The sequence below is a fragment of the Hemiscyllium ocellatum genome, chromosome 43 (assembly GCF_020745735.1).
Source record: "Hemiscyllium ocellatum isolate sHemOce1 chromosome 43, sHemOce1.pat.X.cur, whole genome shotgun sequence".
In the NCBI taxonomy this organism is placed as follows: Eukaryota; Metazoa; Chordata; class Chondrichthyes; order Orectolobiformes; family Hemiscylliidae; genus Hemiscyllium; species Hemiscyllium ocellatum.
In genome coordinates, this window is record NC_083443.1 from 24,278,561 (window position 1) to 24,303,631 (window position 25,071).

Genomic DNA, 25,071 nt, shown 5'->3' on the forward strand with positions numbered 1-25,071 from the left:
TTTTTTTCTCTCTCTGCTGTCCTGTGTGCAGTAACACCACACTTTGAGGTCAGAACTATATTAAAACAATAAAAGTTGCTCCATGGCCATAGGCAACATGTGACAGATGAAGCTTCCCTGTGATGCTTTCATGCATAAACTCAGCCAAGGACTAATGAGGTTTCGTCAGGTGAGGTTAACAAGTTTGAGTGACAGGTAGCCTTGGGAGCTTGAACTTATAAACTTTGAGCTGTGAGACAAGCACTTGACCATTTGAACCTCTGACTCACTACTGGCTGAAATGTTTCTGCTCTTTGAAAAGATTTGGTTAGCCTTTCAGCATTTTTCTGAACAGTGTTGATATATCTGAATGTCAGGAGAGTTTAAAAAGAATAATGAATCCAAAACCTAGCACCTCGGAGCTATCCCTCAGCTGAGACCACACAAACTCTGATGCCCAACAAGGCGGTTGGTTGGAGTTTTGAGGCTGCCTGCTACCAAAAATAATTTGCCTCAGTTGGGTGGGCTTTGTCACTGAGTTACTGCTTTGAGTGGAGAAGCAGTCTACCTTGGAGGTGCTAGTTTTAAAAGCGGGAGTACAAACTGACATCCCATAATACCACCAAACGTCTTGTCATGGGGAAGACCATGCCAGTTCTACAGAGAGTTACCATGTGAGGGTGACTGACAGTACTCTATTGAACAGAGAATGGTGGAAGTTGGTTAGCTCAGTAGGTTGAACTGCTGGTTTGGTGTACAGAGCAGGTCTGTGATTCATGTCCTGCCTGAGGTCCCACTGGAGGTCCCTTCCCAATCAGAGGCATGATGATCCTCTGGTTAACCTCATCACCAGTTGTCTCTTTTTAATGGGGGAAGAGCTTACAGTTGTTATGGCAACTTAATTTACTGTGAGCAAATTGGTTGCTTCATTTCCTTAGTCAACACAGTGACTACACTTCAAGAGATACTTGGTTGGAAATAGAACAGTTTGGGAGATCCAGTGGCCCTTAAAAATCTCACTAAATGCAGATTGTTCTTCCTTTTCCTCATGGAAAAAGTGAGGACTGCAGATGCTGGAGATCAGAGCTGAAAATGTGTTGCTGGAAAAGCGCAGCAGGTCAGGCAGCATCCAAGGAGCAGGAGACTCGACATTTCGGGCATAAGCCCTTCATCAGGAATGAATGACGTTTCGGGCATAAGCCCTTCATCAGGAATGAATGATGAAGGGCTTATGCCTGAAACGTCAAATTTCCTGTTCCTTAGATGCTGCCTGACCTGCTGCGCTTTTCCAGCAACACATTTTCAGCTTCCTTTTCCTCATCCCAAGCAATGGTACCATTACACAGTAAGTCTTTATGGTGACAAGAAATTGTTCTCTATCTTCAAATCAGCCAAACTTGGGCAGGAAAATTTAATTTCCTCTCTACTTTGCATTAATTTGCTGCCCAAATAAAATAATTTCTTGTCACCTCAAAAACTCACTGTCTGGCGGTACCATTGCTTGTGATGAGAAAAAGGAAGACCAATTTGTAATTAAGTGAACATTTCATGACCACTTGACCTCCCAAATTGCTCTGGTGCTTTTTGAAGTATAGTCACTGTGTTGATGAAGGAAATGCAACAACCAATCATCACAAAGCAAACTCCCACACACTGCAATGTGTTACAGAGCCATAGAGATATGCAGCATGGAAATAGGCCCTTCAGTCCAACCCGTCCATGCCGACCAGCTATCCCAACCCAATCTACTCACACCTGCCAGCACCCGGCCCATATCCCTCCAAACCCTTCCTATTCATAAACCCATGATGTTTCCTGCTTTCCACCGACACGCTTGGGCCTCTCTGGGTTGGCGATACCATCTCCTGCTCTCCCTCTCAGGGGGCGGCAAATGGGGCCGAAGCCAATGCATCTGCCGATAGAGCCCCGGCCGGAACGTTATGCCTCCAGGAACTCTTGTGCGCGTCCCCACCTGGCCCGCCCCAGGCCGGACACGTCGCCCCAGCCGAAGTGGGCATCCCACCCCCACCTCCCCCCAACCTGCTGCTCCGCAGCTAGTTGATGCCCATGCACCCTCGCGGCCAAACCTCCCCGCCCGCCCACCTGACAAACGAACAGAACAGGCAAACAGGCAGAAAACTAGCCACCAGGAAACATGAACACCAACCAGCCACAAAACGACATGACCCCCTCCCACCAGCATCCATACACACAGACAAGAAAGGGCACCACCTCTGTTGGGACAACACATCCACCCCAGGACAAGCCAGACAGAGACATGCCCGAGAAGCCCCAGAAGCAAGGCACCCCAACCGGAACTCCACCAACAAACACATCAACCTGGACCACATCCACCACCATCCACATCCCTGAGAAAAAAAACAGGAAATGACATCGCCACAGGAAATGACATCACTGCCGGAAATGGCATCACCAATCCAAAGAAACCCAAACACACAAATAAGTGGTGAGAAAGTCTGCTTTTCAGAGTGTTGAGGGTAAATAGTGGCTGAGTAGGTGATGTGTTGCAGCTGCAGTGTATGGGAACTGATGGGTATGGGTGTGAATGATACTGACCACATCTGCAGTAAATTCTGGCTACTTGAGATGCTTCACATCTGAGTTGATGAGCTAGAGTATGAGCTGTGGACACTATGACACACCATGGAGGGGGAGAGGTACCTGCATACTGTGTTTGAGGAAGCAATGTATCCCTTAATTATATGGTCGGGGACAGGAGGGTGTGACTGTGAGTGAGGAAGATGTCGGAACCAAAACTTAGTTTTCAGACGAGCTTCACTCAATGTCCTTGTCCAGTGGGTAAGAGTTCGGGTGCTCCCAATGTTTAAGAAGGCACAGACTGTGGAGACGGTGAGTGATCTCATGTAACACTGCACTCGAGAGCACCATTCATGTGGCAGAGTGATAGGAGATGAGAAAAATACAATAGTGATAGCAAATAACTTAGAGGAATTAGAGATTGTTATCAGCAGGAAAGATATGGAGGTGCCGGTGTGGACAAAGTTAAAAATCACACCACACCAGGTTATAGTCCAACAGGTTTAGATTAGATTAGATTACTTACAGTGTGGAAACAGGCCCTTCGGCCCAACGAGTCCACACTGACCCGCCGAAGTGCAACCCACCCATACCCCTACATTACCCCTTACCTAACACTAGGGGCAATTTAGCATGGCCAATTCACCTGACCCGCACATCTTTGGACTGTGGGAGGAAACCGGAGCACCCGGAGGAAACCCACGCAGACACGGGGAGAACATGCAAACTCCACACAGTCAGTCGCCTGAGTCGGGAATTGAACCCGGGTCTCAGGCGCTGTGAGACAGCAGTGCTAACCACTGTGCCACCATGCTGCCCATTACTTGGAAGCACTGGCTTTTGGACCACCGTTCCTTCATCAGATGGTTGTGGAATATAAGACTAATACTCCACAACTTCTACTCCACAACCACCTGATGAAGGAGCAGCGCTCCGAAAGCTTGTGCTTTCAAATAAACCTGTTGGACTCTAACCTGGTGTGGTGTGATTTTTAACTGAGCAACAAAGGCAGATTCGAAGGTTGTGTTGTTGACCTGGTGGTCAGGTTCAGCACATCCTTTCAGACTGGGGAAGAATTTGGAATGTGATGGAAAGATTCCAATTGTTGTTATCCATGTAGGTACCAATGACAAAGATAGGAAGACCAGAAAGTTCTGCCGAGGGATTACGAGTAACTTAGGGCCAAATTAAAAAGCAAATCCTCCGAGGATGTCAGGGTTGCTAGCTGTATCATGGAGAAATTGGCATAAGGTAAATATCATTGCTGAGAGAATATGTGGCTTCAAGATTAATGTGGGAGTAATGGGTTCCCATTGTGGCGGCACTGGCACCAGTACTGAACTATTCAATTGGCATGCGCTTCATTTGAACCATGCTGCAACTTATGTCCTGGTAAACCATAGAACCAGGGTTGTAGATAGGGGTTTAAGCTAATTAATAGGGTAGAGAGTTCCAGTGAAGGGAAGTTTAAAGCATCAAAAAGAAATGAGGGAGCAGAGGTGCAGGGTATTGAAGAGATGAATAATAATCAGGAAGAAGCAGAAGATATAAGTGACGAGTGCAGTAGGAATTAGAACCAGAAAAATGATAATGTGAAAAAATGAAAGCGTAAGGTTCTTTATCTGAATGTGTACAGCAAATGCAACACGATAGGTGAACTGACAGCTCAAGTAGAAAGAACTAAATATAACCTGATGACTATCACAGAGATGTGGTTGCAGGGTGACCAAGACTGGGAAGTTCTGAAAAAATAAGCAATGGTGAAAAGGGCTTTGTTAACAAATTAAATGACCAGTGCTATGGTGATATAGGTGCAATAGATGATGATGTGGAATTCAGTTTGGGTGGAAATAAAGGAATACCAAGGAAAATAAGTCACAGGTTAGAATTATTTATAGTATTCTGAAGAGTTGCCTCACTGTAGGACAAAATATAGATCAGGAAATAATGGAGATGTGTAAGGAGAGCATTACAATTATCATGGGTAATTTTAATCAGCATATTGACTGGACAGATCCAATTGGAAAGGGAAAGAAGAAAGGTCTTTTGTCAGGGATTCTTTTTAGAGTATTGCATTTCAGAACCTGCTGTGAAAAGGGTTATTCTAGGCCCCATAATGTGTGATGAGCTAGGGTCAATAGCGATCCCCTAGGTGACAGTGATCATAGAAATTCAGTAATTTGAGGCAGAGCGATTCGGGTCTAAGACCAGTGTGTTCACCTTAAATAAAGGGCAGATACAGAGGAATGAGGTTAAGAGTTATCTAAAGCGGGCTGTGAGAATAGACTAATGGGAAGATCAGTTAATAAATAATGACAAATATTTAAGCAGATATTTCACAATACTCAACCAAAACTTCGTTCTGCTTAAAAAGGGAAGGACTCGATGAGAAGGGTGAATCACCATGGTTTAAAAAGAAGGTCAAGGAGAGAATCTAAACAAAAACTAAGGCACACAAAACAGGCTAGGTTAGAGGATCGAGGAGTGTTGAAACAAATAGTGAATGACTAAAGAGTTAATAAAGAGGGAGAAAATTAATTATGCAAGTAAATTGGCAAAAAATATAAAATAAAACAGAGATGTATCCATACATATACAGAAAGGAAGAGGGGAGCTAAAATAAGCATCAGATTTTGGATGTAGGCTTGCTTGCTAAGCTGCAAGGTTCATTTTCAGACATTTTGTTACCCCACTAGGTAACATCTTCAGTGGGCCTCAGGCAAAGCAATGCTGAAAATTCCTGTTTTCTATTTATATGTTTGGGTTCCTTTGGGTTGGTGATGTTATTTCCTGTGGTGTAGTCACTTGCTGTTTCTTTTCTCAGGGATGGTAGATGGGGTCTAACACGATGTGTTAGTTGATAGAGTTCCGGTTGGAATGCCATGCTTCTAGGAATTCTCGTGCGTGCCTTTGTTTGGCTTGTCCGAGGATGGATGTGTTTTCCCAGTCGAAGTGGTGTCCTTCCTCATCCTTATGTGAGGATACTAGTGAGAGAGGGTCGTGTCTTTTTGTGGCTAGTTGGTGTTCATGTATCTTGGTGGCTAGTTTTCTGTCTGTTTGTCCAATGTTGTGTTTGTTTTAGTCCTTGCATGGTATTTTGTCAATGACATTAGTTTTACTCATTGTCTGTAGGGTCTTTCAAATTCCTTAGCTGCTGTTTTAGTGTGTTGGTGGATTTGTGGGCTACCATGATGCCAAGAGGCCCTCCTGATGAAGGGCTCTGACCCGAAATGTTGAATTTCCTGTTCCTTGGATGCTGCCTAACCTGCTGTGCTTTAACCAGCAACACATTTTCAGCGAGGGGTCTGAGTAGTCTGGCTGTCATTTCCGAGATGTCTTTAATGTAGTGGAGAGTAGCTAGGGCTTCTGGACGTGTTTTGTCTGCTTGTTTGGGTTTGTTGTTGAGAAATCGGCCGTCTGTGTTCATTGGGTACTCATTCTTTGTGTATACACGGTATAGGTGATTTTTTCTCTGAGCTGCAGCATGTGGTGCCTCGTTGAAATAATGTTCTGATGCAGCTTCGTTTCTGGGTGTTGGGATGATTGCTTCTGTAGTTCAATATTTGGTCCGTATGTGTGGTTTTCCTATAGATGCTGGTTTGAAGTTCCCCATTGGCTGTTCACTCTACTGCGACATCTAGGAATGGCAGTTTGTCGGTTTTGTTGTTGTAGGTGAAGTATGTGTTAAGGCATAGGTCCACTAGCTTGATTATACTGTCCATGTGCATGAAGTTAGTGGTGTTTGGTGTATGTGTCTTTGGGTCTTCTATTGGGACTACACTATTAGAAGACCCAAAGACACATACACCAAACACCACCAACTTCATCATTAGCAGAGGCAGTAATGCAGAGACTTGAGCAAATAACTCTGCCAACCATCCAACCCAAACTTTTAGTCCGCTACATGGATGACACCTTTGTCATCACTAAACAAAACAAATTAGAGGAAACCTTCAAAATCATCAATAGTACCCTTACTGATATAACATTCACTAAAGAGGATGAAAACAACAACAAACTGCTATTCCTAGACGTCACAGTAGAGTGAACAGCCAATAGAGAACTTCAAACCAGCGTCTACAGGAAAACAACACATACGGACCAAATATTGAACTACGGAAGCAATCATCCCAACACCCAGAAACGAAGCTGCATCAGAACATTATTTCAACGAGGCACCACACGCTGCAGCTCAGAGGAACTATGCAGAGCAGAGAGAAATCTTGGAAATGACTGCCAGACTACTCAGACCCCTTGGCATCATGGTAGCCCACAAACCCACCAACACACTAAAACAGCAGCTAATGAACTTGAAAGACCCTACACAGACAATGAGCAGAACAATAAACCCTCCTACTTAATTTAAAACCAGCAACACAGAGAAGATTTATCCCTTGCAGTAATCTTGAACAATTTGAATGGCCAAGAATATTTAAAGTAAAAAGTAACAACTTTATTTCTTAAAGTATAGCAGAGAATTATTAACTAACACTTATTTACAACACCTTCCTCTAACCTATCTTTTACCTTCCCTTCTATAATCCTGGTCTGATAAAACTCCCAATTAGGATTTAAAGAAAAATTCAAATTTTTAGACTAATCAGTGGTTGAATCTTCTCTTTATCTTCATTGGTAGATTGGCTCTCCTGGTCAGTGTTGAGGTTTGTCTCTGTACAAACTCCTTCTCTAGACAGGTACCTCTCAGAGAGATCTGACTCGCAGTCTACAGCTATTGGTTTGGTGGTAGTTCTCCTCCCAACTGTTCAATTTTCCCCGGTCTTATACCCCAAAGCATCAGATTGTGTCATTGACTTTTAAAATTGTCAATATGCTCAATTCAAACTTGATTGGAATTTGGTATTTTGGGGGGTATAATTTAAAATGATTGGTCTAATTTGAATCTGTTTTGTCATTCCCAAGCAACCAGCTACCCCAGTAGCTAGAGAACATGTTACATTGTGTCTTATTGAGAACACTTGCTAGTTTTTACTCTCTTAAAGGTATATTACACCCACATTTTCATAGCACTGACAGACAGGAAGATGATGGTGATTGTTGGAAGTCAGTTATCGCAGATCTAGGACACATCTGCAGGAGTTCCTCAGGGTAGTGTCCTAGGCCCAAACATCTTTAGCTGCTTCATCAATAACATTCCCTCCATCATAAAGTCAGAAGTGGGGATGTTGCCGATGATTGCACAATGTTCAGCACAATTCGCAACTCCTCAGATACTGAAACAGTCCACGCTCAAATGCAACAAGACCTGGACAATATTCAGGCTTGGGCTGACAAATGGCAAGTCGCATTCATGCCATACAAATACCATCTCCAATAACAGACAAGCCAATGGCTGCTCCTGGACATTCAATGATGTTACCATCACTGAATGCCTCGTTCCAATATTCTGGGGGTTATCATTGACCAGAAACTCAACTGGACTCATCACATAAACCAGGTGACTGCAAGAGCAGGTCAGAGGCTGGGAATACTGTAGCGAGAAACTCACTTCCTGACTCCCCAAAGCATGTCTACCACCTACAAGACACAAGTCAAGAATGTGATGGAATACTCCCCACTGGGCAATAAATGCTAGCCCAGCCAGGGAAATCCACACCGCACAAATGAATTTTAAAAAGCCATGATTTTGCTGAATGTCAAGCCAGAGTTAAGGATCCCAATGGTTTACACCTGCTTCTCTTCCTTATGTTCTTTTTATTAAAGTGAATCCAGGTACTTCCCATCAAAAGACGAGAAAGTACGGTGTGTGATGGGGAATCATACTCCCTAGAGTCATCACAACGAGAATGATCCCAGGTAACTGTGTTGTGACTTTACTCTTCTTGACATACTTTATGTGAACAACCTTCCCAACAAGTTTAAAGAACAGGATGTGATGATTTGCAATGGTTCATCCATCAGAAAAAAAACATAAGGTTGTATCAATTCACTCATGCTGACCTTCTGGAACTTCAGAAATTGTAGGATCAACTACAGATGGCGATCAGTGAGAAAGCAACACTATGTCATGTATTTCACCAAGAGAATAGGTTCCATTGGCAGATGCTTTGAATCCTGTCATCAAATTCTCCACCTGGTGGATACATATCTATGTCTGGTGGCTTGTCTTAAAAATATCATCAACAGGGATTCACATCCACTGGGAACAGCCAAAGGAAATAGGGATCTCGGATTCTTCAGGAGGAATCTTTGGTACTGCAACAAACGTCCTGGAATTATACCTTACCAAAGATCTAATCATACAACCCTAGAGTATAAAGCTGTGTGTGTGAGATCCTCACACAGCAAGAGATATGCTGCATGATTCAACATGGGAGCTATACCACTGTCATGTCTTCAATCAAAGATTTGGAATGGAGTGGCTACAACAAAGAGGGGAAAAATAGACACAAAAAAAAGACTAAAATATGGAATGGCTGGCGGGAATGGACAGAAATGAATATCTAATTCCCTCCAGCTTACAAAACATCCACAACATAGACAATCTCATAAACTATAAAGGTTACGTGTTACCAAGAAACCATATTGTCAATCTTTCTTTCCAAGGATAATCCCACAAGTTGTCAAGTGAAATAGTCACAGTTCCCATTGTTAAACTTGAAAGGGTGCAGAAAAAATTTCCAAGCATGTCACCAGGATTGGAGGATTTGAGCTATAGGGAGAGGATGAACAGGCTGGGGCTGTTTTCCCTGGAGCGTTGGAGGCTGAGAGATGACCTTATAGAGGTTTATAAAATCATGAGGGGCATGGATAGAGTAAATAGACAAGGTCTTATCCCCAGGGTAGCAGAATCCAAATGTAGAGGGCATAGTTTAGGGTGAGAGAGGAAAGATTTAAAAGGACTTAAGGGGCAACATCTTCACGCAAAGGGTGGTATGTGTATGGAATGAGCTGCCAGAGGAAGTGGTGGAGGCTGGTACAATTTCAACAGCTAAAAGGCATCTGGATGGGTAGATGGGTAGGAAGGGTTTAGAGGGATATGGGCCAAATGCTGGCAAATGGGACTAGGTTAGGTTAGGATATCTGGTTGGTATGGACGGGTTGGACTGAAGGGTTTGTTTCCGTGCTGTGCAGCTCAACAACTTCAACATGACATAAACTGAAAGGCTGACCTTGAGCTGGAGGAGAGAGGTGACCATTCTGCCATCTTGGGACCTCTCCTGGATTCATTGGATTTTAAGGTTCAAAGAGATGATTGTCCTAGTGTAACCTCCCACCCACGAGAATCCGAATACAATACCTTCCACATTACCTGGATTCCAAGCATCAGGACCTTTCATGCAACCAGCATGTGAGATTCCAAAGGGGAATTCCAAAAGCTTGGGTCTGAATAATAGGTCATTTACTGATATTAGCTAATGGGGGGAAATAATGAATCAGATACATTATTGAAGCTAGCTCAAGGCTGTCCTTATCGATAATGACTGGAACACCTATTGCTTCCAGGTATAGCAGTAGTTATGAGTGGGTCCTGGCTGCTTGTCGTTAATATACACATGCTTCAGATGGTAGCGATGTGTTGCGTTCTCACAGCTGCCACTAGTGTTGCTCGTGCAAATGACCAATTCAGCTAAGCAGCACACCCCATTCCCCCTATAGCTTGGGTGTGCCGGATACCAGGAAGATGATTGTAGATCAACAAGGAGTTTTAATCAGGAAGCAGCTCTGTCTTCAGATCAGGCAGCTGCCTTCCTCACCTGGAGGATGGACTGGGAAAGTGGCAACGAAGTCCAGTGAAGAGTCTCAGAACAGTCGGGCAAGGGAGCAGACTGCTGTCTCTACAAGCTATTGGAATCAAATTGTCCTGTCTATTTAGTTACTGTATCATAACAAAACAATTGCATCTTAGCTTAAGGTTGGCTATAGCTTAAACTGGTTTAAGATTACCTCAAGTTGTTGACTGCTTACTTTTAGGAAACTGTGGGCCTCAAATTCTAAATCTTACATTAATATTTTGATTAAACAAAATTGTAAAATCTGCTTCTTACATCATCTTACATTATACTTACAACCCAGAAACTGCCTGTTCAGTCCATCAGATCCACGTCGGTGTTTATTCTTTATACAAGCATCCTCCCATTTCATCTAACCCCACTCTGATGATAGATGTATGACTTATATTAACATAATTTTTCAAATTTGGATTTCAAGTTAGTGGCATATGGGTGTTGATTACTTTTCTGAAGGGTCTTAAAAAATACAAATTTAGAGAATTCTTCCTGAATAGTGAACTAATCTGGTGTCAGAGAGCAGGTGACCCCCTGTAGTGATAATGGAAGGTTATTTATACTCTGAGTTTATGATAGAGAGTGTAAATATTGAAGACATTAACTCACTTCTGATTTTTGATAGCCAAAGATTGATTTTAGCTTCAGAAACTCAGAGATTGAAAGTTTTTAGGGCAGTTTTGGAGGAGACCTGACTAAGATCAGAAACAAAACAGTTTATTTTCTCAAAAGGAGAAAGGAATCATTCCAGGAAAGTTCAATTACCTTGGTAAAAAAATGCTTAGCTCATGAAATATCCAACCCAAGAGTGTTTGGTTATAAATCCACCGATTATTAAAAGATCGAGAAAGTCTAAGTTTTCTGTTTTGTGAGAATTTCATGTCAGAAAACTTCACACTTCACAGGCCAAAATTTGACAGAAGCAGATGAGTTGAACCTCAAGATTTGATGTAGTCAGGTAATTTCTCTGGATTTGAATGATTATGATGCTATGTTAACCATTTCAAAATGATGATGTTAGGGAACAGGTAAGACTCTGTTTCAAAATGTGTTTGGAGATCTTTCAAACTGTGTTCTATCTTTAGATAACATCATTGTTTTATTTTTCCTTTCATTAATCTATTTTATTGTTAAAGAGAGTCTGCAGCCTTAACACTTCAGTGAATGATGACCACATTAAGTTAAAACAGAACAAGTCAGAAATCAGTCTGGGATCTGACTTATCCGTGGTAGCATCAGCTGAGATTGTAACACCCTCAACATATCCTCTAATTCTTTATGCCTCATGTGTTTGCCTTTTTTACTTATTTTACAATTCTTCCTTTTAATGTTTAGTTTCACATTCTAACTATTCTCTAGCTCTAAGGAATTTCTCCTGAATTCCTGTTGGATTTAGTAGTGACTGTCTTATATTTCTAACCGCTGGGCCAGTGAAAAAGGACCATAACTTGAGTAAATTAAAGACACTTTTTATTCTCATTCTGGATTTTTTAAACTCTGTAGTCCCACGCTAGTCTATTTTCTTTTACTATTTCAGTTCTGTAACATCACCTACAGTATCTGTACCGAGGTATCCTGTACCTAACATGGCAACAAGAGGTGACATTACAAACCTTTCATTTGTGGGCACGTGACAATGAAGGTTCTCCTGTTCTGTTCTATTCTATTCTCTGTTTCCATCAATCAAGTACTTGCAAAAGCACAGAATTGCAGAAATCTTACAGTGCAGGAGGCCATTTGGCCCATTAGGTCTGTGCCAGCTCTCCAAATGTGCATTTCACTCACTGCCACTCTCCTGCCTTCTCCCTGTAACTCTGCCCATTGTTCCTTTGCCAATAACCATCTAGTTCCCTTTCCAATGCCTTGATTGAACCAGCCTCCACCACACACTCAGGTAATGTATGCTTGACCCTAACCCTGCGTGAGGTTTGTTTTCATATCATTTTTGCTTCATTTACTTAACCCCCCTGTCGTTTCACAAGTTGGAACATTAAAAAAAAATTAAAAACGCAATCTTAAAGAATCCACAATGGTCTCTATTTCTACAATAAAGAACCCCATCATGTTCAGTCCTTCCTGATAAATATCAGCATGGTTCCATACTTATTACGTGTTCAGGAAAGTGGTCATTTAATTTTATATAGAGCTTCTATAAAATATTATGATGCTACTATCAAGCAATTCCGCACAATACATTTTTCAAAAAGGTTCTGCAGCACTTTATTTCAAATTTGGATGCATAATCACAAACTAATTATTGGAATTTCAACAGAGATTGAACAAGTTCAAGATGAATACACTGCAAAGATCCAAAAGTGTAAAATAATTGCAGTGTTGAGAAACTCAACTGTAAGCATGAAAAAGGTTCAATTTTAATTCTAACTTGCATTCACTCTCTTGAAGATTTTTTTGTAGATTTAAGTGAATGCTGTAAAAATACTGAAACAGAAATCCATAACTGTCAAAAGCTGCTTCCTTAATGTGACTTTTTTTTTCATCACAACATAATTGGAGTCATCCTCTTCCCTCTCTCATTCTTTGTAACAATCTAATAGCCCGAGGGGAAAAAAAAATCTGAGGGCTTTCTCCACTTGCTGTGAGAGAACCCAGAAAACCCCAGTCATAAGGCTTGTATCCTGCAGTAATTATGGAATACGTGTATTAAGATGCTAACCGCACAGCTCCATAGCTAATGAGCTCTGTGAAAGCAAAGCAAATGGTACTAAATTGGTCGAGCCCACCTACTACAAATAGGTTTGAGCAGCTACACCAAGTCCTTTTATCTTCAGCGGCCTGCCATTGACAATATTCTGGTGATGTTGATTCGGTTGCATCATCGCTATAATTTGTCAGTGCGGCTGTCGCAGTGCATGAACCATCATAAAACCTCCTGACCATCAATATTAGCTCGTGTGCCAGCAGTCTCGGAGAGATATCCTGCACAGAACAAATAGGTCAGACCTTTAGATTTTAAACTTTGGTATAAGATTACTCCAACTTCCTCATTTCCTTGTTGATGCAGTGTCCTCTAGTCTATTTCAAATACAACATACTGTTGATACTGGCCATCTATTTTTCTGCTTTATTTTACCCACAATGCTTCTGGGTAAGCAGGGGCTCTAGTTTTGGCAATGCCACCTTTTTGCTTTGTGGCGACATACCTACATTGTGTCCATCAAAACCTGCCTTTGAGCTGGCGATTGAAGGGGTTGGCTACTCTCAGCCTGCAGTTCATCTGATGGTGAAGTGTATAGCAAAGTTGGTTTTCTGTCCAATTATCTCTCCCTCCTTTTCTGTGGATGAGTTTGCAGCCTGTCCTTGGCAGGCTGGTATAAGGTGTGGCCTCAGAGAGCTGTGTCACCACAAAGCTCCACCAGCTCATAAATCTAAAAGAAAAAATAATCCAGAGGCAGTTGGTATGTTTGTTGTCAGTAGATGTGTGTGTGTGTGTGTGTGTGTATATCTGTGTGTGCTTATCTGTGATTGTGTGTGATTTGGTGTATATTTGTGTGATTGTGTGTGTGTGTGTGTCTGTGTGTGCTTATCTGTGATTGTGTGTGTGCTTATCTGTGATTGCGTGTGTGTGCGTGTGTGTGTGTATATTTGTGTGTGCTTATCTGTGATTGTGTGTGATTGGGTTTATATGTGTATGATTGTGTGTGTGTGTGTGTCTGTGTGTGTGTATGTATATGTGTGTGTTCTTATCTGTGATTGTGTGTGTATGTGTATGTGTGTGTGTCTGTGTGTGCTTATCTGTGATTGTGTGTGTATGTGAGTGATGGGGTGTGTGTGTGCGCTTATCTGTGATTGTGTGTGTATGTGTGTGATTGGGTGTGTGTGTGTCCTTATCTGTGATTGTGTGTGTGTGTGTCTGTGTGTGCTTATCTGTGATTGTGTGTGTATGTGTGTGATTGTGTGTATATGTGTGTGATTGTATGTGTGTGTGTGTGTGTGTGCTTATCTGTGATTGTGTGTGTATGTGTGTGATTGGGTGTGTGTGTGTGTGTGTATATCTGTGATTGTGTGTGTATGTGTGTGATTGTGTGTGTGTGTGTGTCTGTGTGTGCTTATCTGTGATTGTGTGTGTATGTGTGTGTGCTTATCTGTGATTGTGTGTGATTGGGGGTGTGTGTGATTGGGTGTGTGTGTGTACGTGTGTGATTGTGTGTGTATGTGTATGTGTGTGTGTGTGCTTATCTGTGATTGCGTGTGTATGTGTGTGATGGGGTGTGTGCGTGTGCGCTTATCTGTGATTGTGTGTGTATGTGTGTGATTGGGTGTGTGTGTGTCCTTATCTGTGATTGTGTGTGTGTCTGTGTGTGCTTATCTGTGATTGTGTGTGTATGTGTGTGATTGTGTGTATATGTGTGTGATTGTATGTATGTGTGTGTGTGTGTGTGTGTGCTTATCTGTGATTGTGTGTGTATGTGTGTGATTGGGTGTGTGTGTGTGCGTCTGTGTGCGTCTGTGTGTATATCTGTGATTGTGTGTGTATGTGTGTGATTGGGTGTGTGTGTGTGATTGTGTGTGTATGTGTGTGATTGGGTGTGTGTGTGTGCGTCTGTGTGCGTCTGTGTGTATATCTGTGATTGTGTGTGTATGTGTGTGATTGGGTGTGTGTGTGTGTGTGTGTGTGTGTGTGCTTATCTGTGATTGTGTGTGTATGTGTGTGATTGGGTGTGTGTGTGTCCTTATCTGTGATTGTGTGTGTGTGTGTCTGTGTGTGCTTATCTGTGATTGTGTGTGTATGTGTGTGATTGTGTGTATATGTGTGTGATTGTATGTGTGTGTGTGTGCTTATCTGTGATTGTGTGTGTATGTGTGTGATTGTGTGTATATGTGTGTGATTGTATGTGTATGTGTGTGCTTATCTGTGATTGTGTGTGTATGTGTGTGTGTGCTTATCTGTGATTGTGTGTATGTGTGTGATTGGGGGTGTGTGTGATTGGGTGTGTGTGTGTATGTGTGTGATTGGGTGTGTGTGTGTGTGTGTGTGTGTGTGTGTGATTGGGTGTGTGTGTGTGTGTGTCTGTGCTTGTGCGTGTATCTGTAACTGTCAGCACAAATTGCAAGATCTCAGTCTAAGAGTTGTCATGTAACTTTATGCATGAGCAGTGAAATATTTTATCCATTTCCAAGTGTTTTTATAATGACTGACACAATCAATGAGGTTCAAAAAAACACTTATTATAAAATCTGTACCAGAAGTATCTTAATGTGCTATAATCTGGAGAATTGCAAATCAGATCATTCCTTTCATGCAGTGCCTACTTTTAATATGTTGTCTTCTATTTTTATTTCGTCTCTCACAACTACATTTTTATTGTTAGATGTAGCTCTTGTGTCTCAGAGTTACATGGTTATGTGTTTAAGTTCCACGCCTGAGACTTGAGTACAAATTGTAGACTGATATTCGAGTGGAGTGCTGCATTATTGGAAGGGTTTGTCTTTTGTGAAGATGCTAGACTGAGCCCTGCCTGCCCTCTCAGCAAAAGATCCCGTGGCACCTTTTTGAAGATGGGCAGGGCGAAGGTCTCCGCAAAATTCCGCTAACGTTCATCCCTCACCTAACATTGTCAAAATAGATTACCTGGTCATTATCGAATTGCTGTTTGTGAGAGTTTGCTTACTTCAGGGCACAGCCGTGTTTCCTACATTACTGTAGTGACTACATTTCAGACTTACTCCTTGGCTGTGAAGCACTGTGGGACATCCTGTTGCAATGAAAGGGGATGTAAGAATGCAAGCTCCTTCAGGTCTCTCTTCCTTGAGATGTTTACAATGTCAACGAGGCGGGTATTGAATAAGTAGCCCATTACCTGAGCAAACTTGTCTTCTTCTGTACAATTTCTGTCAAGCCCTTTAACATAGATACTTGTTTACAACGCATGTTCCTTGTGCATTCCCATATTTAAATACACTTAAAATCGCATGGTTAATTAAAACATGGCAGCTCAGTGGTTAGCATTGCGCCAGGGACCCAGGTGACTGTCTGTGTGGAGTTGGCACATTCTCCTGGTGTCTGTGTGGGTTTCCTCCAGGTGCTCTGGTTTCCTCCCACAGTCCAAAGACATGCAGGTTGGGTGGATGGGCTGGGCTAAATTGTCTCATAGCATCCAAGGATGTGTGCAGGCTCGATGGATCAGCCATGGTAAATGCACGGTTACAGAGCTAGGGTAGGGACTGGGTGGTTTGCTCTTCAGAGGGTCAGTGTGGAATTGATGGGCTGAATAGCCTGCTTCCACACTGTAGGGACTCTATAAAGTAAGAGTATGATGAAAGCACTTCATCTTTTGTTTTAACAAGAATGATGGAATATGTGATGAATAAGTCCTTTTATTTATTTAAACAGTAACAAATGAAAGGTTACGCATCCATATAATTCCAGTAAAGAATGAGGAATTATACACTGCATATTGCATGGAAGAATTAACTTTCTGCCTATATCAAATCCTGAAGTGTGTTACTCAACAGGTCCACTTCCTATTAATATATTTTAATGCTATTATGAAGTGAATTCCAGCTTGTGGTGGTGATTTATACCGACAAAGAAATTCACTTCTTGTTTATGGAAACCTAGTCATTTTTTTCTGTGATGTGACCTTAAAGCCAGCAGGTGGCGATCATTGATGCATTTTTATTGATGTGTGGTGCAATGTTTAAAATGCTTAGCGGAACAATTCTTCCTCGTCAACAGGCAGCAAACTGGAATCAGCAAACTCTGTATCATGCAGACATTCAGCCTTGCAGGTTTATGAGACAGTGAAGTGCAAGTGTCCATCCAATTGCCAAGAGAACTGTTGAAACAATTGATACATTCCCCTAATTCCCGTGATTACCTTCCTGTTCAGCGAGGAGAATTCCCTTGATGGGTCTGTCAGCTGTGGCTCAGGGGTTAGTGTCCTTGTCTTTGTGTTAGAAGGTTGACGTGCTTCTCCAGGAACTGTACACAATACTCCAAATGGGGCCGCATCAGAGTTGTGTACAATTGCAACATGACCTCCATGGCTCTGAAACTCAAGCCCTTTACTAATAAAAGCTAACACACCGTACACCTTCTTAACAACCCTGTCAACCTGGGTGGCAACTTTCAGGGATCTACGCACATGGACACCAAGATCTCTCTGCTCACCCACACTATCAAGAATCTTAAAGATTCATAATGGTTAACGCTGACACTCCAGTGCAGCACTGAGGGATGCTGCAGTGCTGAAGATGTTGTCTTTCAGAATGGGATGTCAAAGAGAAGTTCTGTTTGCCTTCACAGCTGGCTGTGAATGGTTACGTGGTGCTATTTTGCAGGGCAGTTATCAGTGATATTGCAGTCAACATTTTTTCATTAATATACATTACAGAAAACAGATTATCTGATGCACTGTCACATTGCTACTCATGAGAGTTTGCTGTATGAAAAATGGTTCCATGTTTCCCGTTTCCTTGATGTTGACCTAGGAAACACCAATCTGGAGCCCATCTAACCTACACTATTCCATTATGATCCATGTGTTTATCCAATGACCATTAAATGCCCTTAAAGTTGGCGAGTCTACTACTGTTGTAGGCAGGGCCTTCCATGCCCCATTACTCTCTGAGTAAAGAAACTACCTCTGACGTCTGTCCTATATCTATCACCCCTCAATTTAAAGCTATGTCCACTTTTGCTAGCCATCACCATCCATGGGAAAAGGCTATCATTGTCTATCCTATCTAAACCTCTGATTATATGTCTCAGTTAAGTCATCTCTCAACCTTCTTCGCTCTAACAAAAACAGCCTTAAGTCCCTCAGCCTTTCTTCATAAGACCTTCCCTCCAGACCAGGCAACATCCTGGTAAATCACCTCTGCACTCTTTCCAAAGCTCCTTCCTATAATGCGATGACCTGAACTGTAAACAATACTCCAAGTGGGGCCGCATCAGAGTTTTGTACAATTGCAACATGACCTCATGGCTCTGAAACTCAATCCCTCTACCAATAAAAGCTATCACACTGTACACCTTCTTACCAACCCTATCAACCTGGGTGGCAACTTTCAGGGAAGTATGCACATGGACACTGAGGTCTCTCTGCTCATGTACATGACCAGGAATCTTACCATAGTCCAGTACTTTGTATTCCTGTTAATCCTTCCAAAGTGAATCACCTCACACCTTTCTGCATTAAACTCCATTTGCAACCTCTCAGCCCAGCTCTGCTGCTTATCTATGTCCCTCTGTAACCTGCAACATCCTTCGGCACTATCCACAATCCCATTGACCTTAGTGTCATCCGCACATTTATTAACCCATCCTTCTACGCCCTCATCCAAGTCAGATATGGCAGCACGGTGGCACAGTGGTTAGTACTGCTACCTCACAGCGCCAGAGACCCGGGTTCAAATCCCGCCACAGGCAACTGTCTGCATGGAGTTTGCACATTCTCCCCGTGCCTGCGTGGGTTTCCTCTGGGTACTCCGGTTTCCTCCCACAGTCTAAAGATGTGCAGGTTAGTTGAATTGGCCATGCTAAGTTGTCCGTAGTATCAGGTGAAGGGGTAAATGTAGGGGAATGGGTCCGGGTGAGTTGCTGTTCGGAGGGTCGGTGTGGACTTGTTGGGCCGAAGGGCCTGTTCCACACTGTAAGTAATCTAATATATAAAAATGACAAACAGCAGTGGACCCAAAACAGATCCTTGTGGTAGACCACTAGTAACTGAACTCCAGGATGAATTTTTCCCATCAACCACCACCTCTATTGTCTTTCAGCTAGCCAGTTTCTGATCTAAACCGCTAAATCATCTTCAATCACATGCCTCCATATTTTCTGCAATAGCCCACTGTGGGGAACCTAATCAAAGGTCTTACTGAAATCCATATATACCACATCAACCCTCGTCTACCTGTTTGGTCACCTTCTTAAAGGTGAGGCACGATCTACACTTCACAACACCGTGTTGACTAACCAATTATTCCTTTCTAGATGACGATAAATCCTATTTCTTATCATCCTTTCCAACACTTTACCCATAACCGAAGTAAGACTCACTGGTCTATAATCACCAGGGTTGTCTCTACTCCCCTTCTTGAACAAAGGGACAACATTTGCTATCCCCCAGTCTTCTGGCTCTATTCCTGTAGACTATGAAGGCACAAAGACCAAAGCCAAAGGCTCTGCAATCTCCTCCCTAACTTCCCAGAGAAACCTAGGATAAATCCCATCTGGCCCAGGGGACTTACCTATTTTCACACTTTCCAGCATTGCTAACATGTCCTCCTTGTGAACCGCAATCCCGTGTAGTCTAGTAGCCTGTATCACAGTATTTTCCTCAACAGCATTGTCTTTTTCCTGTGTGAATACCAGTTAAAAATATTCATTTAGCGCTTCCCCTATCTCCTTGGACTCCATATACAACTTCCTATTATTGTCCTTGACTGGCTGTAATCTTACTCTAGTCATTCTTCTATTCCTGGCATACCTATAGAAAGTTTTAGGGTTTTTCTTTATCCTACCTGCCAAAGACCTCTCATGTCCTCTCTTAGCTCTTTTTAGCTCTCTCTTTAGGTCTTTCCTGACTAACTTGTAACACTCAAGTGCCCTAACTGAGCCTTCATATCTCATCCTAACATAAGCCTCCTTCTTCCTCTTAACAAGACATTCAACTTTCTTAGTAAGCCACAGTTCCTGTGTTCGACCACTTCCTCCCTATCTGACAAGTACAAACATATCAAGGACACACAGTAGCTGTTCCTTGAACAAGTTCCACATTTCAATTGTGTCCATCCTCTGCAGTTTCCTTCCCCACCCTATGCATCCTAAATTTTGCCAAATCGTGTTCATAATTGCCTTTCCCCCAAGCTATAAATCTTGCCCTGTGTTATATACCTATCCCTTTCCGTTGTTAAAGTAAACGTAACAGAATTGTGGTCACTATCACCAAAGTGGTCACCTATCTCCAAATCTAACACCTGGCTGGGTTCATTACCCAGTACCAAATCCAATGTGGCCTCGCCTCTTGTTGGTTTGTCTACCTACTTTTGTAAGGAAACCATCCTGCACACATTGGACAAAAACTGACCCATCTAAAGTACTCGAGCTATGGCATTTCCAGTTAATATTTGGAAAGGTAATGTCCCATAACAACTACCCTGTTATTTTTGCTCCTATGCAGAATCACCTTTGCTATCCTTTCCTCTACATCGCTGGAACTTTTGGGAGGTTGATAGAAAACTCGCAACAGGAATGCTTTTTCGCTAGTCACCTCTCATCCTTCTTCGTTCCAATCAGAAAATCCCTAGCTCCCTCAACCTTTCTTCATAAGACATGCCCTCAGGTCCAGGCAGCACCCTCTGCAACCTCTCAAAAGCTTCCACATCCTTCCCATAATGAGGCAACCAGAACTGAAAACAATATTCCAAGTGTAGTCTAAGCAGGGCTTAACATAGGCTGCAGCATAATCTCATGGCTCTTAAACTCAATCCCTCTGCTAATGAAAGCCAACACACCATACGACTTCTTAATGACCTGATCAACTTGGGTGCAACTTTGAGGGATCTATTGTGTTCAAGTCTCACCTGCAGCAGGGAGGCATGATAACATGTCGATTAAAAATCCTTACCCAGAGGAGCTCCGGCAGGGATGGCCTGGAGCTGAGATGACTGACCTTCAACAGGCAAGACCATCTTCCTATGTGCATCATCCTCCAGAAACACTTGAGATGATCGCGGAAGGCATTATGTGCAAACAAGTCTTCATCTTTTAATAGGTCATTTCATTGGCGAAGAGTTGTCACTGGGGCTCTCTGATCTCAGAATTCTTTCCAACCTGGAAATAATGGCAATTTGTGGCTTCTTTCTGGGATTTCTGCTGGCCATAGAATACTTGCAGTGTGGAAGGAGGCCAGTCGGCCCATTTACTCTGCACTGACCCTCCCAAGAGCATCCCACTTCGGACCCACCCTGCAATCCTATCCTTGTAACACCACATTTCCCAAAGGCTAATCCACCTAACCTTCATATCCCTGGACACTACAAGGCGATTTCCCATGGCCAATCCATCAAATCTGCACATCTTTGGACTGTGGGAGGAAACAGGGGCATCTAGAGGAAACCTTTTCAGTCAAGGGGAGTATTTGCAATCTCCCACAGACAGTCGCATGAGGCTGGAATCGAACCCGGGTCCCTGGCAGTCTGTACCCCTAAGTCTGCTGTTGCAATAGAATTTGGGGGGAATCTCATAGAAACTGCTGACAAACACTTTCATTAACATTTTTAATCCACAATTTAACTTACACTTGAATTTAAATCTCTCTGTGGTTGAGGCTCTTATCCCGTGGAACCTTCTCCAGCTCTACAAGCCAGCCCTGTTTCTCTCCCTCTGGGATCTTTGCCTCCTCCTGCCTCCCTGTTCACTACAGCCCTTACAGCTGACCAGTTGAAGCTCTCCAAATCCCTACACATATCGTCTCTTCTTTTCAGAACTTCCAGAAAATTCCGCTCTGTGTCAAATCTTCCTAAACTCTTCCTCCTCAATTTGGTGTCCACTTTTTTCCCTCACATTAAAGTGTAAAGACTTTTCAAAAGCTTCCTTATTTGAATGGCAGAAATAAATGTGTTATTATTGCTCTTAATTCACCATAAAATCAGCTTTGACACTGGAAAAGTTTAAGATTTTAACAAATTTATGGTGTCGTTCAATGTGTCTACCAATGCTTCCTCCAAAAACATTTGTTTATGGTTGGATATCAGGTTTTTCATAACATTTATATACCATCGTTAATTATTAAAATGCATTATTCCTAAATTATTCAATGCCAGCATTACAAGTGTCAAAAATGAGTAAAATTGACAGTGTTGTTTGCATAAACACTCACGAATAAACACAGCCGAAGTCCCCACAATATCTCACCACTGGGCTGTGGAGAAACACTAGCCAATGACGTCTTTATTGAAGTGAATTGAATTAGCTTTATTATCACAGGTACTCACATGAGTCCAGTGAAAAGTTTACAAGTCGCCACTTACACTACCACCTTAGGTATAAGGTACCTAGGTACAGACTCTTCAGTATAAGTTCTTAGGGAATAAAAGGAAAAATAAAGAAATAAGAAGTCCAGCATTATGGATCATAGGAATAAATTAGAAAACAGCTAAATTAAAAGGTCAGAACAATTCATGAGGGGCATGGTTAGAATAAATAGAGAAAGTCTTTTCTCTGGGTTGGAGGAGGGCATGGGTTTAGAGTGAGAGGAGAAAGATTTATAAGGGACCTAAGGGGCAACTTTTTCATGTGTGTATGGAATGAGCTGCCAGAGGAAGTGGTGGAGGCTGGTCCAATTACAACATTTAAAAGGCATCTGGATGGGCATATGAATAGGAAGGGTTTGGAGGGATGTGGACCAAGTGCTGGCAAATGGGACTAGATTAGGTTGGGATATCTGGTCGGCATGGACGAGTTGGACCGAAGGGTCTGTTTCCATGCTGTCCAGCTGTGTGACTCAATGACTCTAATGGTGCTTCCATCACAGTCCATGTTGACCCCTACCCCCCAGTCCACACTGGGCCTTGACTCCACACCACCCTTGAAGTTCTTGAGGCTGGTAGTCTCTGGAATCACCTCAGAAGTCCACTCTTTTAAGTAATCACCAAAGCTCCTGGGAAGAATCCACAAAAATTGCCTCTTTGACAATGTGTTACTTTTCCATTCACTTTATGAAGCTTGAGTCAAAAGTATGTGGAGTCAATAGATTTGTTTCTCTTCAAGTTTTTCTGGCCTTGCTGTACTGTGTCCAATTCTGGGCTTGAGATCAGTGTGGTGGAGAGATCTGCAAGAATGGATCCAGAGATGTGGAGCTTCAGTTGTGGGGATAAATTCAGGAAGGTGGAACTGTTCTCCTGGGAGATGGTTCAGAAGACGTTGTCTGGACCAGATCAGATCCCCTCAAAACAGTTTAAGCAAGTAGCCTGGACCCTAATTTTTTCTTATCTTAAAGTTAACTGGGAAGTGACTATTCCAGGCGTGAAACAACTGGTCAAACTTTAAGCTAAACACAATTTATTTAAATTGTTAAATTGCAGACAAATGAAAGTGGAATTTGGAATAACATAACGATACTAAGACTTAACAGAATAATAGATGCAGTCCCAATTACTAACCAACTGTTCCAATATTCCCATCAATACACCTTTTGGCAAAAAGACAAATTCAGACACAGATTCTTACACTCTCATCCAGGAGGGAAAAACATCAAGAGAGATTTCAGAGAGACCAGCAGCTCGGAATCATTCATTGAAGCTTCCAAATGTTCCGAGACCCCAAACAGCTTCTGATGTTACTGAAAAACAAACCCCAAAACAAGAAACCTGGATCTGTGGGAGCTGGCCACACCTACCCCAAAATTTCCTCAGCTGTTACCTGGATCTGTGGGAGCTGGCCATACCTACCCCAAAGTTTCCTCAGCTGTTACCTGGATCTGTGGGAGCTGGCCACACCTACCCCAAGGTTTCCACAGCTGTTTAAGTAACCTGCCTTCAGTCGCCAGTTCACTACCTCTGCCTTACAATCTCTCTTCAAAACAACCCAGGGCAAAGTAACCTTTGTAAAGTGACAGCATTGTCACAGGGTTTGTTAAGAGGTATTCAAAGTCAGGAGGTGTCTGCACCAAGTTGATAGAGAAATGCTGTTCCCCTTGGGATCAGAGGATGCAGATCTAAGGTATTTGGCAAAAGGACTATTGGTGGACTACATGGGAAGGAACATTCTTATTCAGTGTGTGGTTAGGCTCTGGAATGCTCTCCTCAGAGTGTTTTCAAGGCACATATAATTGTGGCTTTCAAAAGGGAATGGGATAAGTAATTGAAGGGCAAAAAGAATTGAGCATTGAATCTTCTTGGCCCATATGCCTCAACTAAGGATTGCCTTTAACCCCTGAATTCTTGAATGATTTCCCAGGAGACCCATAACTTTCACAAGTCTACTTACTTCAGCATTGATGGGATATTTTATTGGTCCAGAACTTGGCTTAAATGATTTTCAAAAACATGCATTTTGTCTCCAAGAATCACCAGTCCTTGAGCTCACATCAAGCTGATGCATAGGCAAACATCCAATCTTAACAATTATTTCCTTTGATTTGTAAATATCACGTGAAAAACACACTTGGAGCGGTGGATTTGTTTGCCTGATTTGTTGGCGATTGGGACTCCCGTACTGGAACTGGTTTAATCTTAACTGCTGGACAACGTGCTGATGGATTGTTCCCAGAAGATCCCGTCGATGCTGTCAGTGCATTCACTCAACAGATTTTTCATGCGAGTTACAGTTGTACTTCCTCAAGAGCCAAGTCGTTGTTTCTTTTGAAAATTCAGATGAATGCATGTTTCTGTTTTGTTATTTTTATATGACCAATACAGAACGAGTTCCTTCTCATCTTCAGCCAGTCTTGTCCAGTCTCACGAGGGAATTAGATACTTTGTTTTTTGTGTCTCACGTACCAACTAGATCTAATAAATATTCCATGTGGTGATTCAGTATTCATGACCTCCTTTCCCCTCCTAGTGCTTCTCCCTCTCCCTTTAATTAGTCACAGGAGTCTGCCAAATCTATCAGAAAACAGCTTTGATTTAACACTGAGATAATCTCCTCCAGTTGATGGCATTATCAAAATTGAATATAAAGACTCTTAGAGAACGAGTATTCTCTCCAAGAGTCAAAAGCCACAATATTAAATAATTCACATGAGAATTTTTAAACATGCATATGAAGGTATGGAATATTCCTTCCAGATCAAAATAACCGAGGAAGCGAAGTTGGCCA